Genomic DNA, 12900 nt, shown 5'->3' on the forward strand with positions numbered 1-12900 from the left:
GGAAAAAAATGTATGCCAATGTTAAAAAAAAAAATCTAGGTACATGGGAAATCAAATAGGCAGTTTGGTTAGCTGCAAAGTCAAAGAGGCTGTTGTAAGAAGGAAAAAGATGTCTTTCAAACTTGGAAATGCCGTTTCTAATTCAGAGAATTTGGGAGTTAGAAAAACATGGCAGCTCAAATACTGAGTGAAAGTTACACAGACTCAAAGGAACGGTGACTCCTTTGCTAGGGACTCTATGGCTCCTCTCTGCAACATATCTGAGAAAATGCCAGCTAAAGAATCAGTGGGATTAAAGAGATTAAAAGGGGATTTTATGTGTGGCCAGAGGCTGGGAGGCGGGGGTTTCAGGTCGCTGGTGGCTTAAAGGAAGGGCTACAGTACAAGCTTTGAGAATGACAGGTGACTGAGTTAAAAAACAATATTTTTCCTTCTCTTGCTGCCTATTTTGTCAGCCATATATTTCATTCTCACCTTGGCCTTTTCCTAAGTCAGCCTGGCTTCTTGTCTCTGCCTTGAAATTTTTTTCTGTTTTCTGACCTTATCTTTGTCGTTTCCAAATTATGATGCCTAGTCAAAAGGCTATAAATAGGGCTTTCTGTGCAGACAGGAGAGTCCCCACTTAGAAGCAGCCCTGTGACATTTCTCCATCAAAGTAGGGGAGACCAGGAGCAGGTGAGGGGCAAAAAGTTGCATCCTTGTATTTGCCTCTTTCTCTGGTGCTGGACAGGACCATGGACTAGGCCACCCTGGCCTGTAAGGGTTTAGCTGTGGGATGCTGACCCCTGGTGGTCAGACATGGGAGGTGCAGGAGAGTTCATAATGGCCTCCTACCTTTACCACCTACTGACCATCCAATGTGAGCTATTTGCTTACAGAATTATCTCTTTTAGATATCATAACAAGTCATGCCATGCATGCTGGCTCACAGCACTCAAGAGGCTGAGGCCGGAGGATTGTTGAGAGTCCAAGGTAAACCTGAGCTATAGTACAAAACCTCTTTCTCTTAAAAAAAAATGAGGGGGCTGGAAATGTAACTCAGTTGGTAGAGTACTTGCCTACCAACATGAAGCTCTGGGGTTGAGACACAGCACTAAATAAGCCCCATGTGGTGAAACGCACCTGTAATCCGAGCCCTTGGAAGGTAGAGGCAAGATCAGGAGTTCAAGGTCATCCTCGGCTACATAGGGAGTTCAAGACCAGCCTGGGCTATATAAGACCATGCCTCAGAAAAACAAAACAAAACAACCAACCCAATAAAAATAAAAAAAATTAATGTTTCTTATAACAATCCTAGTGAGGCAAGGTAGCTGAGGCCTGTAATGCCAACATTTGGCAGGCAGAAGCAGAACTGTCTTGAGTTCCAGGCTAGCCTGGACCACGGAGTGCTCCAAAAGCAAACCAAATCCCTGGGGTAGGCATCACCATCCCAACTAGGTACATGGATTATATCAAACTGTTAATTTAAGGACCTGAGTGTACAGCTAAGATGCTGGAATGCTTGCCTAGCATGTTTGAAGGCCCAGCCTTGAGCTCCAGTACCATATAAGCTAGGAATGCTAGCACGTGTCTGGGCTCTTGACATTTGACAGGCTGAAGTGGGAGGATCATGGAGAATTTGAAACCAGCCTTGGCTAACGTAGCTAGTTCCAGGACAGAGTGAGATTCTTGTCCTCAAACCCAATTATTTTATTAGTCTGGTCAGTGTATGTTATAAACTCAGCAGGAAACCAGAAAGATATGCCACCTAATGCTGTTCAGTTGCTGCTACTTTAGACTGTCCCACCTGGATGGGTTCTGCAGATGAGGTTTTACTCATAGAAATACTGCAGTAAAGGCCAGTGAGATGGCTTGGTGGGTAAAATGTGAGCTTCATGAGCCCTGTGACTTGCATTTCATCAACAAGAAGTTGCAAGACCTCCACATGCACACTCTGTCACCCATGCCCATAACACATCAGGTACATACATACACAGTAATGATAATTAATTAAAAAAAAAAACCAACCAGACCCGGTGATGCATGCCGCTAGTTCAAGAACTCAGGAGGCAGACACAAGTAGATCCCCCTGAGTCTGAGGGCAGTCTGGTCTACAAAAGGGATTCCACATGTACACATGCCCAGTATTCTGACAAGGAAGACTGTGAGACTGGTGACATGTTCAGTGACAGGCTGGCCAGGATGTTTTTTGACAGTTTCACCGATGAGCTGATGATAGATAGCAAGAAACTCACAGTAGCAATATTGCAAGAATTGTTGCCTAGCAGAAGCAGTGATGGATGGAGATTGAGAATCTGAGGCCATCTTGAGCTACAAACACCAAGAGCAGACCTTGTGGAGAAGTCAAAGTCTTGTTGGGCATGGCTGGAGTCGAGACAACTTACAAAGGTTGGGCAAGGCTCCAGAACTGAAACTGTGGCATGGGTGGAGTAGGTGTGGTGGCCTTGGGCATTGTCCAGGGCTAAGTGAAAATGCAGAGGCAGAGATGTGGAAAAGCAGGGCCCTATGAGTTACAGAAGCTCATGTGAAGCAGTTGAGTCCCATTACGCGGATTAAGTAGTCGGTTTGAAGAGACGCATGGGTGCTGACAAACTATTTTCTAGCCAGGTTGCTTTAGTCCCAGAGGTTCTCTCCTGGGTAGGTCTTTGAGGGTCATCCACTATGATCCATTACAGAGTCCAGAAGTCTAACTTTGCACAGAGACTAAGCAGTTAGGCTGTGTGATAGGAAAAGGAAGGAGAGAAATGAGGACAGTTGATGGGCAAGAAGCAGAACTGGATGAGGGAATTTAGGAGAGTAGATGGTCTAGTTTTGACTGTGAGTAAAGACATATGTCTGAAATAGGCACTTGGAAGGTGGAGACAGGGGGCCCAGGCAGCCTTGGGTACTTAGTGAGTTTCAGCCCAACTTGGCCTACATTGGGACTGGAGAGACAGGCGGCTAAGCAGTTACGAACACTTGCTGCTCTTCAAGAGCACCCTCCATTTTATTCCTGTCACCCACATAGTGCTTCATACTATCTGTAACTTCAGTTCCATGGGTCCATGGGACCCAATGTCCTCTTCAGATCTCCATGAGCATGCATGCAGTACACATACATGCATTCAGGCAAAACACTCATTCAGATAAAACAAAATACATATTTTTAAAAGGGGACATAGTGTGTGTGTGTGTGTGTGTGTGTGTGTGTGTGAGAGAGAGAGAGAGAGAGAGAGAGAGAGAGAGAGAGAGAGAGAGAGAGAGAGAGAGATGTTGTAAAGCAAAACAGAGTATAGGGTTTTGTGGGCTAGCCTATGACTGTAAGTGAGAAAGAAGAAAGCTAGGTTTGGAGATACAGGCCTGTAAGCCCAGCTACTCAGGGTGCAGAGGCAGCAAAATTGCAAGTTCAAGGTCAGACTTGGCAACTTAGTGAGAGCTGGTCTCAAAATAAAAAGTAAAAAGAAGTCCTGGACTACGGCTCATAACTAGAAAGACTTGCTTAACAAAAAGAAGGCCCTAGGTCCATTTCCAAGTACTAGGGGCTGGAGGAGGGAAGGAGAGATTGAATGTGGGGGTAAATATGAATACATTATTTGAACATGTGAAAACATCATAATGAAACACATTATTTGGTATAATTAATATATGCTAATACAAATGTTGAAAAAATATAATGGTAAATTGGCTCAGTTAAGAAAAACTTTAAAAACTAATAAAAAAAAAAAACAAGATATCTTAGTGGGTCAGATCACTTGCTGCCATGCCTGACTGCCTGAATTCAATCCCCATGAGCCATTTTGTGGGAAGGGAAGACCAACTCTTGCCCTCCACATGTGTGCATTGTCACACATGCCTGCACATACACACAAAATAACATACGGTAAAGTTGGTAAAGTTAAAATATATCTCTATGTAGATAGATAGATACCTGGAGCCCACATATGTAAAATCTGGACGTTTACTTCTAATTTTGAAAACTAGAAATCTGTAAAGTAAGTATTATTTATTGTGGTAAGGGAGAAGCCTGCAGGAAAAGCCAGAATACCTGATTAAAAAAAAAAAGAATGGAACTGGGCAGTGGTGGCTCACACCTTTAATCCCAGTACTTGGTAGGCAGAGGTAGGTGGATCTTTGTGAGTTAGAGGCCAGCCTCGGCTACAGATCGAGTTCCAAGACCAGCTCCAGATCGAGTTCCAAGACCGGCTCCAAAGCTACAAAGAAACCCTGTTGCAAAAGAAAAACAGCAACAACAACAAAAACAAAACAAAACCTGGCAAACAAAGAAATCATTGTCCTGGTGGCCATGGTACATAGCCCAGTGGTTTAGATCCATTATTACCGATGGCTAACAGATTAATAGGGAGAAATATTGGGGGTGGAGGTGGAGACATTGTTCAAAGCTGGGCACATGCCCCTGGACAGCTCAGAATATAAGGAGACTCACATGCCAGGCTAGATCTCTCTATCTTCCTATGGCTCCGAAGTCAGGAGTAAGACATGGTCTCATCTGACCCAGTGCAGGCACTATGAAGAGCCAGCTTCCCACTCAGGGCTTGATGTATGCTAATCAGACCATCGAGCTAACCCCAGTCCTCCATGGACGCTGTCCTCTGGGCTCCCCACTCTGTTCTCCAAAGCTTCCCAGTTCACACGACTTCTGTGGCCCTAGTCTGCCCACGTGTCCCCATCACCCAAGAACAACCTGGTGTTTCCTCTCTGTCTCAGTGCGTCAAGGTGATGATCCTGGGTACTCCCTTACCTCCTCATGATAGGAAGCCCCTGTCACTGCACTCACCCCAGGTCTCCCAGGACAGGGCCATACAGAACTGGGCTCCTCCCCAGCCAGAGGCCAGTGTGTTAGGAGGGTCCAAGGGGAGGGAGTAGCTGTGACCCTGCACAGGCAGTCAGGAGCTCACACAGACAGGCAGCAGAGGGCACACAGGCCAGCACACCCTTGGGCAAAGGCTGACGAAGGAGGAGGCAAGAGGGGCTGTGAAATGAGGACTGCTCCCAGCAAATGGCTCTGCTAACTCCAGAGGGAGCTGAATTGGCTTAGATGCTGGTGCAGACTTAGCTGTCATGAGAGGCCTGGAGGGCCCTTGAAGGCCTGCTGTTAGTGAAGGTAATTTGGCAGGCTTGAGAGAGCCAGGATGTCCTGGAGGCATAGAGAGCCACACTGGGCTGCAGCTCAAATGGTAGTGATGCTCCTCCAATTCCAGGTCAAGTGATGGCTTCTGAATGCCCACAACAGCCAGGTCTCTCTGCATGCAGGGGCCCAGCATCCTTCTGGGCTGCAGGGGGAGGTGCCCATCACAGGGGAGACACTGGGCCAGCCTTACCAGGTCTCCTGGGCCTGGAGAATTGTGTAAGAAATGAGAGCTAGGCTTTGCATCTGAAACATCAGGATCAGCCAGGCATGGGTGATACAAGCCTGTAATCCCAGCACTGGGAAGGCTGAGGCATGGAGGTTCAGGAGTTTAAGGCCAGCCTGGGTGACAGTGAGACCCTGTCTCAAAAAAAGAAAACCCCGGTAACAAAAGCAAATCAGGATAGACTGCACAGAGGGACATCTGGTTCCTCCCAGGTGACATTGGAAAGCCTCACGGTGTCAGAGCAGAGGGCGCTCAGGAGGCTGTTCTCTGAGTTACTAGGGTTGGCCTTGGGACATTGATTCATATTCTGTTCAGCCCTGGAGGTGGCATGTTTTAAGCCTTCATCTGCTAAGACCAACACTGGTAGAGGTTTTGTCTCAGCTTCAATTTGGGGATATGATTTGGTATATTTATAAAGACTGTACTTATACCATTCTGTGAGGTTCTCAGCTAGGATTGGTGTGTACCCCACAATCGTGTTGGGGATGCCTCAATCTTGGCGCAGTTGCATCCTATAGACTGAGTTTACATGGGTATGTGATCACACTTGCAGTCAGTGTCCCGTGTTCAGTGGGGAGGCGATCATACACTGGTCTCAATGAAGCATGTCTATTCAGTATTCAGTGGAGGCATGAGCAGTGTCTCAGGAAAGGTGTTTGTGTGTCTAGCTAAAGGTTAGCCAAAAACCTTGGTGTATTTAGGAAATTCTTTATCTGGGTGTGTTTGTGTGTCATGTCATTGGAAGTGATATTGTGTCTCCCCTACTAGTGGTGTCTCCTGAGACATGATCAGGAAATGGGCTCTGACTGTCTCTTTACACAACAAGAGAGAGTTTTTAGCTTGTTTTTTCTAGACTTTGATTTCCTTGAGACTCATGTACTTTTTAGTGACAGACTTTTTGTTTTGTGTGAGACAGGGTGTCACAAAGTGAGGAGGGCCTCACATTCTGTATCCTTCTGACTCCTCCTCTAGACTGCTAGGATTACAGGAAGGTGCCATCATACCTGACTCCAGAATTTCATCTAAAGAAATAAAGGGACATCAGCGCCTATGTCGCCCCTGCCCTGGGACACTAGATTGGCTTCCTCTGTGCATCCATGGGATACAGTGCAGGTGGCAGTGAAGGGCACCCAGCTGTGCAGTATGCTGTGGCATTTGTCAAGGTCATTGTGTCATGAGGTGATGCTGGTAGTGGTTTCCAGGACAACAGATGGAGCTTCTTGAGCCTTGTGTACATGTAGTGGACTAGAGAGTCTCTGCAGCAACCACCCCTTCGCCCCATGCCAGCAAGAACCCTGAGCTGATAGCTGGAACAACCAGCAATGTCAACCTTGATGGCCTCCCACAGACCCATTAAGGGAATCCTGAAGAACAAGCTTCTCCAGTGGTTGCCAGGGGAAGAGATGAACAGAAAGTTCCAGAAGTGGGATGAAATGAATATCCTGGCAATGTATCTCCAGCTGACAAAGACAATGGTTTGATGCAGATAGATGAACCAAACACTGTTTACCACAACATGGTAGGTGATGATGAAGATATCTATAGCTATTCAGAAGCCGATGATGTCATGGCTCCAGATACCTTAGCTAAGAAATAGGCTGCTGCTGAAGGCTAGGAGCCCAAGTATCAGATTTTGGAATAACAACACAGTGGAGAGAAAGAGCCAAAACAGAAGCAAGAGTTTGGAATGAAAAGGAAGCCTCACTCGAACGAAGGACTAAGTATTAAATTAGCCGGATAGTTCAATAGATCTGTATGATGAAGATGAAGATGAAGAAATGGCAGATGAAGATGAAGATGAAGAAATGGCAGAGCCTGCAGATGGAGGCAGCATGAATATTGAAGAGTCAAATCAAGGACCTACAACAAGTGATGACAGCAAAACAAATCACAAAGAGCATAAAAGAAATATTTCCAGCATTGTGGTCGTCTGTCAAATACAAACATTGAGTATATAATACACTACTTCTTGTTCGCTACAATTTTCTAGCTAAGTATCAAAATACATGGCCAGTTATTGTCTATGCCAAAAATTAAGTAATAACCACAGAGAGCGATTAGACTGAAAATGCCTGTTCACTGAATGTATTCTTGTGTCTTGTACTTCACACAAATACAGTATGAGATCATTAGTCCAATCCAAAACTGCTGTGTTTTTATAAAACGCTGGCTAATTTGTGTAAGGTTTTTTATGCTTTAGAGATGAAATGTCATTGGGGAAACTACTTTGTTTTTGTCACTTCTAGATGGTGGCGCCTCTCACAAAAAATTTGTGAGGGGGGTTTGATTTTTCTTCTTTTAATCAAAAAATGTATTGATACAGTGGGATATATAGGTATATATTTAGGGTGAAAGTTTTTTTTTTTTTTTTTTGAGACAGGGTTTCTCTGCATTCCTTTGGAGCCTGTCCTGGAACTCACTCTATAGACCAGGCTGTCCTCAAACTCACAGAGATCTACCTGCCTCTGCCTCCCCAGTGCTGACATTAAAGGTGTGCACCACCACCGCCCAGAAGGTGAAAGATATTTTTTTTTTTTTTTACCTATTTTCTTGAACTTGTTTGGCTAATTGAGGAGATTAGGAGTTACCGCTGCAGCTTTTTTATCTATGGCCTCTAAAATTCCTGTTGAATTTTTTTGTGCTTGTAAGGGAAGAACTGAAAGTTTTCTCTTTCAGACTAGTTTCCCCCCTCCTGCCCAAATAAATTACCATGTCAAAGTGGCACCGACCGTTTCTGTGCTTGTTTTGGTGCACTGGGCAGATAAATGGTAAAAACTAAAGTATCGGCTTGGTGATGAAGCTCAGTTGGTGGATTGTCTAGCATGCTTGAAGCCCTGTTTGATCACAACACTGAATAAATCAGGTGGCTCAGGTACCTATCATCCCCACACACATGAAGCAAAGGCAGGAGGATCAGGAATTCAAGGTCATTATGGCTACACAGGAAGTTCCATGCTAGCCTGGGCTACATGACACCCTGGCTTGACAAAACAAAATACTACCGACCCAAACAAACAAAAAGAAAAGAAAAAATATGACAAGCCCCAGTTGAAGTCCCTTCTCTATGTCTTGGCTCACTTTTCCTAACTCCAGAGGTAACTACATCCTGAAACTGAACTTCATATTTCTCATGCTGGAACTCTTAGCTAGTCTTCTTTTTATTTTGCTTTTCAGAATTTCATCATCCAGCAAGGACAAGAAATACTAGTTTTTCAAGCTCATATAAACTCCCCAATCATTTTCCTTACACCTCTGATGAGGTGTACTTTGAACCTTGTTGTTTGGAGTCTAGTGTCTTTGTTCTTGATGATTCTAATCTATTCATGAGTGTCGTTGCCAGCAAGCAAGGCGGGTAGTACTGAACAGAACTGGAGTCATGGCTAAGTTATGTCAGCCACAAATGAGTGCTCCTCAGGCCTGGGAGATGGCTCCGATGGTAGGAGCACTTCCCATAAAGGGTAAAGACCCAAGGACCCACATGGTGGAAGAAAATAACCTACTCCTTCAGCTTGATCTCTGACCTACACACACACACACACACACACACACACACACACACACACACACACACAGAGAGAGAGAGAGAGAGATGACATAATTTTTAGTAAGTAGTTCTGAGTGTCATCAAATTTGACACTTTGGGCCAAAAGCAAGCATAGCAGAGTCACTTATGAGAAGAATTTCTGTACAAATCATATTCCAGAATACATGCTGAAGTGGGGCTGGTTAGTATATGAAAACATCTCAGTCAAAGGGGTGAAGAATGAAGGAAACTGGAAGTTGAAATTTAAAGCAATGGCAAGTGTTAGCATCAGAGCATGCTCTTCAATGTATAATATGAAATTAGTTAAGCAGTAGTGACAAGGGTAGGTCCTAGCTGGTGGAAAGTCCAGTGTAAGTCAGATGGTGAAGACACGTGTGGTAGCATAGGCCTGCAATTGCAGCACTTGGGAGGCTGAGGCAAGAGTATCCAGGTATTGGAAGCCTACCTGGGTTGCACAGCGAGTGCCAGACCAACCCGGGCTGGGTAGCAAGATTCTCTATACAAACAAACTGGCACAGGTTGAGTTAAAGAACTAGCTGATACGAAGAGGAAAGAACAGCAGGGACCTGGGGCATAGCCTTTATTGATTTGTTCCTGTAGATTTACTCTCCATCTGAAGGGCTCCATGGCCTCTGGCTGTCACATTGGTTTGACCTTTGGAGTGGACTGGCAAGCATTTGCAGAACATTGTCACTTGATGAGTTTCTGTGGGCTGGTTGGTGGATTGTTTCCCATGTGAGTCTAAGCTCCTCCTGTCTGTGGCTCATTTCAAAGAATACTTGCTGTTCCCCTATCCAGGTAGAAGCCCCTCTCTTCCTTTGTTGTGTCAGGCAGAAGGGCGTTCACAGCCTGTTAGCTCGTATTCTGCAATATTGGCTGTGGCTTCTCTGCATCCTGCCTAGATGTTGTAAACGGTTGCCTCATAAGATGCTTCTTTCAAAAAATACTAAGGTGGGTATGGTGACACAGCCCTTTAATCCCAACACTTGGGAGGAAGAGGCAGGCAAATCGTGAGTTCGAGGCCAGCCTGGTCTACAAAGTGAGTTCCAGGACAGCCAGGGCTATACAGAGAAACCCTGTCTCGAAAAAAAAAAAAAAAAAATAAACCTCAAAAATTAGTACTTAATTAATAAACATTACATTAAGGAAATCACATCTTGGAAGCATGACTAATTGGCAGAGAGCATGCTTATCATGCTGGCAAAGTTTTGGATTTAATCCCCAGTACAAAAAGAGAAAGTGGAAAAATAAATATATTTAGGAGTATTGAGCCCTCAATTTAGGAAAATATATTCTTTTTCAAATACTCAAATTTTTAAAATAATATTTGAGACAATTCTCATGTATCCTAGGCTAGCTTCAAACTCTATGTAGCTGAGGATGACCTTCAACTTCTGATCCTTCCTGCCCCTGTCTCCTGAATCCTGGGATTATAGATGTACAGCACTAAGGATGGAAACTGCATGCTAGGCTAACACTGCCAACTGAGTTACAACCCCAGCCCAAAATACCGAGTTATGTATGTAATGTGCTTACTTGTGCAATGTCTGTTTGTCCTACTAAACTCCACGATGAAAGAGACTTGCTTGTTTTATTTATGTGTTTGCTCTCTTAAGAATGGTCTGTAGTCCTTCCTGGCCTCAATTGCATGATCCAAGCTGACCTAGAGCTCTCTGTAGTCTGCTATTGAGGAGGAAGGCCTCAGCCTGCCAACTGTTGATTTTACAGATGTGATTATCTGTTGTATTCACTGTACTGTCCATAAGGATAAGGCTCGCACCCTTAAACAGTACTTACAAACATTTCTGTTTGTTTATTTGTTTTGCTGTGCTAGAGAGGGGACCCAGGGTTTTGTGTATGTTAGGCCACTTTCTACCACTGAGCTGTACGTCCAGCTCCAAGAAAAGTTTTTTAAAAAAATTTACGAGTGAAAGCCAGGCTTGAGAGTGTGTTCCTATAATCTCAGTATTTGGTGGTAGAGCCTACAGGGTGAGACTATAAGCCTGGGCTACATGAGACCTGTCTTAAAAAAATAATAATAATATATGAGAAAAAAATAATATGAGAGAAAAATCGAGAGACCACTGGATTGAAAACCTATAAAAATAATGAGTGAATACAAAAAAAGTTAAAAGCAGCAGTAACAGCAATTATAACCATGATGGATTCTTGATGAGTCACTGCCTTCATTAGCTACAGATTTAATGAGACAGGCACTTGTTTGGACAGCTTTCTCAGAAGATCCTGTGACCTCTCCATGGCTTATAATCATATCTCCTTGTGAAGGTGGTGTGGGAGTGTTCACACATATTTCAGGGTTTCTGCTCAATTATAGAGATAACAGGAGATGGTCAATTTCAACACAGCCGACACAGAATTGTTTGAAGCTTAGGAAAGCCTTCATGCATTCAGGGCTGAGAAATCCAGAACACATACTTTACAGGGGTGTGCCAGCAGTATCACCCAAAGGCTAGAGGGAAGAGGCAGTCATATCAGGCAGTCTAGAAGTGCTTTCAGTGAGAACACCAGCAGAGGGTTTAACATCCTTGAACCTTTAGCTCACACATTACCCAGGAAACAATCTGAGTCAGCCCACCGTCCTCTGTGGAGTATTCACTTTTTCAGTGCTTCTGACCAATAAGCACATGTTCATACTATACCTATTATGTGTCCTGTCCCGTGAAGAAATTCTCCCCCCCCCAGGCTTTGGCATGATGATTAAGACACAGTCTGTATGTGATTGCTCATAGACTCATGGAGCTACAGTTTCAGTTTGTTATGGTACTTGCTTTAATGAAGGCACTGTTGTTTGGTTCCTTTTTTTTTAAGATTTCTTTTTTTATCTTATGTGTGTGAGTCTTTGCCTGCATATATACATGTCCATCGTGCATGACTAGTTCCATCATCAGTGCTGAAAAAAAAAATCAGTGTTTGTGAGAACTTTTTGTTGGTTTTGGTTTTTCGACACAGGCTTTTCTCTGTAGCTTTGGAGCCTGTCGTGAAACTCACTCTGTAGACAAGCCTGGCTTCGAACTCACAGAGATCCTCCTGTCTCTGCCTCCTGAGTGCTGGGTTTAAGGTGTGTGATACCACTACTTTTTAAGGGATGTTGTTGTGATCCGCATAAACAGAGCACTGAATAAAACAAATCATCATGCCAAGATATGGGAGCCTGAGGCTGGAGGTTACAGTGAACTTCAGGCCAGTCTGGGCCATACAGTGACTTCAAGGCCAGCATGGGCTACAGAGGAAGACCTTTCTAGAATTAAAAACAGGCAAGTCTCTATTTTCATGGAGTGCAGTGGGGGAAGCAAGACCAGAAGAGGGCGTTGGATCCCCTGGAAGTGGAGTTAAAGATGGTTGTGAGCTTCCATGTGGGTGCTGGGAACTGAACCCGGCCTCTGAAAGAGCAAGCTTTTAACCCCTGAGCCATCTTCCTGTATCTTGTACTTTGGTTTCTTGATTTTTCATTCAGAGAGAAATTCTTTTTCAGGCAGGGCCTTACTCTAATTCAAAACTCACCTCAAACTCATGAGTGCTCCTCTTGCCTTGGCCTTCCAAGTGCTAGAATTATAGGCATGGGTCACCACAATAGGCTTTGAAGAGAACTTTGCATTTTAAGGAAGAGTACTAGAATAAAAACAGTGAAAAGGATGCCTATATAGCAATTGCCCAGGCTCCCTTCCTGTTAACTCTTCACCTCAGGTGCTTTGTCATTTGAAGAGTTGGTTATTACCTTCCATCCTGTGGGACCTAGGTATTGCACACAGGTTGTCAGGCTTGGTGATAATTATCTCTACTCACTGTGTCATCTCACTGGTCCATCTTTTTAAGCTATCCATCTGTCTGTCTGTCTGCTTATGTGCCTTCTCTCAGCTATTGGACTGTAATACATATCCTGGCCCTTCCTCCCAAAATATTGCCATGCATGTTTCCTAATGGATATGGTAATATATATAGTAAACCAGATGTTCCTATGCCTGTAATCCCAGCAATTGGGCCACC

The 12900-nt window shown here is 44.3% G+C and overlaps 1 pseudogene; it reads left to right on the forward strand.

The window, feature by feature from the left end:
* Positions 1 to 6673: 6673 nt before the first annotated feature.
* Positions 6674 to 7309, forward strand: LOC127218103 (protein phosphatase inhibitor 2-like; annotated as a pseudogene).
* Positions 7310 to 12900: the final 5591 nt, after the last annotated feature.

This window comes from Phodopus roborovskii, unplaced genomic scaffold, assembly GCF_943737965.1.
Source record: "Phodopus roborovskii unplaced genomic scaffold, PHOROB, whole genome shotgun sequence".
Lineage (NCBI taxonomy): Eukaryota > Metazoa > Chordata > Mammalia > Rodentia > Cricetidae > Phodopus > Phodopus roborovskii.